A 5000-nucleotide genomic window follows, 5' to 3' on the forward strand; every position below is an offset into this window, starting at 1 on the left:
GGACGTGCGGGCCAAATCCCCTCTTGACAGAATGAACGCACGTAGGTACTGCATGGCAAGAACCGCATTCTCAACGCATTATTGGCTCTCTGATGACCTAATAGTGAGAAGGTTAATGTCTTGAATGTACAATTTATGCTGCCATTGATTTCAGAGCGTTTACACTTGCTTACGTGTATTTATTCAGGCCCTATAAAACGCTCGATTTCTAGAATAGCTTACATGGTGATCTGGATTCGCTGAAGTTTCTGTCCCTTTCTTCTTCTTCAGGAAACAATTATCCTCAATGCGTCTCGAATAAAAAGTCCATAAATTATGTTCATAACCATTGCATCCTGGATGAAAATCTTGGGAGATATCAAATAGGAAAGCTGGAGATCTTCGGTACTTAGGTTAAGTACTTAATAAAGCTGCTACCTAATTTCAACTTGAACAGCTGCTTTTCTCCTGTCGATAGTCTCCTCGCTTCCCACATCCTCCGCCTCTTCCCTTATGCCGGCCACTTTGCGCCTAGTCCGCCCGATCCCCCGACCTGATCTGACCTCCCTTCGATTCCGTTCGTCTGTCCTCACCTGTCCCGTGTTACCTCTCCTCTCTCTCTTTTATACCCCCTCCTCTCCCTTTCCTTTCTGGAGATGGATATCCAGGTGGATTTCGAAAGTGTAGTCCCATTTTCAATAAATCTAGTTTTTGCTTTGTGGGTTTTTCTATAGATATATATATATATATATATATATATTTGTATATATATATATATATTTGTATATATATATATATTTGTATATATATATTTGTATATATATATATTTGTATATATATATATTTGTATATATATATATTTGTATATATATATATTTGTATATATAAATATATATATACATATATAGATATACATATATACATATTCATATATATATACATAAATTTATACATATACATATATACATATTCATATATATATATACATAAATTTATACATATACATATATATACACAAATTTATACATATACATATATATACACAAATTTATACATATACATATATACATAAATTTATACATAAACATATATACATAAATGTATACATATACATATATACATAAATTTATACATATACATGGTATAAAAACCCACACTGTAAAACTAGATTTAATTGAAAAAGAGAGACTACAGTTTCGGAATCCACCTGAAGATGGAATCCAGGTGGATTCCGAAACTGTAGTCTCTCTTTTTCAATTAAATCTAGTTTTACAGTGTGGGTTTTTATACCATAGTATCAACACGGTAGTGTGTTTTCTCCTTTTCATACATATACATATATACATAAATTTATACATATACATATATACATAAATTTATACATATATATACATATAAACGTATATATGCAAATATGTATGCATATATATATATATATATATATATATATATATATAACAACAGACAGAAAATTAGACAGGAACAGTAACAGACAGCTAGACTGAAACTAAAATAAAAAAAACCCAGACAAGACTACATATTACGCACCACCGTATAGAACCTTCCCCAACAGCGATCAGTACCTCAGCACTATGCACATACTGTAATATAAATTAAGGCTAGTACCCCCATCCCCCATAAGCGAAAAAAGACATTTATACTCTCGGAGGTCAGAGGTGTGCGCATTGCGATGCAGAAACGCCGCCTGCCTGTGGGTACGTTTGCTTGAGGTTTTGTGCGATTACAGTTACGTCTATGTGTGGAGGGGGTGAGGGCTGTGCGGAGCGTGCGTGCGTGTGTGTACGTCGAGGCTTCGGCATTGCTTCTCCGGCAGTGTCATTAATTTATATTTAAGGCTCCCACGTGTGAAGGTCCATGTTTTTGTTTCTGAATGTTGTTTGTATGTGGATGCGTTGTGTTTATGTATGTTTGTGACTTTGCGCGCGTACACACACACACACACACACACACACACACACACACACACACACACACATATATATATATATATATATATATATATATATATATATGTATATGCACATACATACACGCACACATTTATTTACACGCACACACACACACACACACACACACACACACACACACACACACACACACACACACACATATATATATATATATATATATATATATATATATATATGTATATGTGCTGTGTGGTGCAGCGGTAGCGTTCTCGTCCAGCAATCTTGCTGACCTGCGTTCGAATCCCTCGCCGCCAGTGGATGGTAACCCCGGCCATTCCTTGCACACAGGGGATAGTTTAGAAGCAAAATGAAACAGACAGTATGTCACACCAAGAATATCCATTGTAACAAATGAAATCAAACTAAACTTTATATATATATATATATATACATATGCATATATATATACATATGCATATATATATATACATATACATATATATGCACATATGCATATATTGATATATATGTATATACATATGCATATAAATTGATATATATGTATATACATATGCATATATATATATATACACACACACATACATATGCATATATCTATCTATCTATCTATCTCTCTCTCTCTCTCTATATATATATATATACATATATACATACACATATGCATATATATATGTATATATATACGCACATATATATGCATATATACATATGCATATATACATATATATACATATGCATATATATATATATATATATATATATATATATATGTATATATACATATGCATATATATATATATATATATATATATATATATATATATACATGTATATATACATATGCATATATATATATATATATATATATATATATATATATGTATATATATATATATATATATATATGTATATATATATATATATGTATATATATATATATATATATATATATATATGTATATATACATATGCATTTATATATACATATGCAATTATATATATACATATGCATATATATATATATATATATATATATATATATATATATATGTATATATACATATACATATATATATATATATATATATATATATATATATATATATATATATATGTATACAGTATATACATATGCATTTATATATATACATATGTATACACACACACACACACACACACACACACACACACACACATATATATATATATATATATATATATATATATATACACACACATATATCATGTGTATATATGTATATATATATTATATGTATGTATGTTTATATACATATGTGTGTATATATATATATATATGTATATATATATATAAATATATATAATCGTGTGTGTGTGTGTGTCTGTGAAAGTGCTTTAAAACAACTAGCCTAATCATTTAGAATTCCCTGATTCACCCTTACCCTTATGAGATTTCGCCCCAACCAAGCGCCTAATGAGGATTATTTCCTGATTATCTCTTAATCATGAAATGAAGATAACATCAGCGCAAGCTCCGTCTGGCAAGTTCTGAAATCTGCCGTCACATCTGATATCATAATTATAAAGGATATTTAATCCCGACTCGTTTCCCTTGCTTCTGTAAATCGCATACTGTAATTTTAAACTGGAAAGTCAAGTATTTGTTGAGGTAGCTCTCGCTAGCTTCTTCAGTATATCACGGGCTTCCGTGCGCTACGGAGTTTCTGGCACATACGTCTTTCGGAGGTGCTACTCTGTGTCTGAATCTCTTTAGGCTACCTTTTTTTTGTCTTTTTGTCTCTTCCCTTGTCTTTCCCTGCACAGCTGTATCTTCATCTGTATCCCCCGTCTTTTTATCTGTTTATCTATCTGTTTATCTATCTGTTTATCTATTTGTTTAGCTATTTATATCTATATCTATATCTATATCTATGTATATATAAACATAGGTATGAATAAATAAATCTATATATACATATATATATATATATATATATATATATATATATATATATATATATATATATGAAAATATACATCTATAAACACACACACACACACACACACACACACACACACACACACACACACACATATATATATATATATATATATATATATATATATATGATTGTGTGTATTTGTGTTTGGATTTTCATATAACATTCTAAAAACTTTTTCTCTCTCTTTCAAATCTTTCTCTCTCTCTCTCTCTATCTCTCTCTCTCTCTCTCTCTCTCTCTCTCTCTCTCTCTCTCTCTCTCTCTCTCTCTTTCCTTTTCTCTTTCTCTGTGTCCCTTTGTACATGTGTGTTTATTTATTTATTTTTCCCACTCTCTTGCCAGAGGAAGAAATAAGTGCTTGTAAAGATATTAACCTGAGATCTTTTATTAGCCAGGAAGCTCAAAACCTACTTGTAATGAGCAGAAGTATGTGTGGAAGGGGAGGGGTAACTGGGGAGGGGGTGGAGGAGGGGGTAAGTGAGGAGGGGAGGGTTGGGCTAGGGTCGTGGGGAGGGGGGGTTTGGGGATGGAGAAGGGGGAAGGTTAAACTGCAAGGTGACTGCAGGGTGCCTCAACATCATGCATTTGCCTTCAACGTTTTTTCAACGTTTCTAGAACCTTGGGAGTTGTTCCTCCCCCTCCTCCGTTCCTTCTTTCCTCCCTCTGCTCCCCTCCCTCTGCAAGGCAAGAATTATGGCCGTTTCATTGTCTCATTTTTTATAATATTTTTCGTCTATTTCATTTCTCGCTACTCTAGTGACATTTATTATCATTCGTCATTATTTTCATTATTACTGTTATTATTTTTGTCATCCATATTCTTGTCATTATGAGAGCATTTTTAGATATCATTATCATTATGATAATGGTGACGAAAAGCAGGTTTCTTCTCATTACCTTTATCACTATTGTATCACCATTATATCATTATGATAATAATTATCGTGCCATTGTTATCATTACAGTTTCAACTATTGTCAAAATTATTAGCATTATCACCAAATGAAACCACATATATATAAAAGAGAAAAAGAAAACATCTCCATCTTCAGAGGATCTTTAATCCCGAAACCCACGCATACCAACA

The sequence above is a fragment of the Penaeus chinensis genome, chromosome 26, assembly GCF_019202785.1.
Source record: "Penaeus chinensis breed Huanghai No. 1 chromosome 26, ASM1920278v2, whole genome shotgun sequence".
Classification (NCBI taxonomy): Eukaryota; Metazoa; Arthropoda; class Malacostraca; order Decapoda; family Penaeidae; genus Penaeus; species Penaeus chinensis.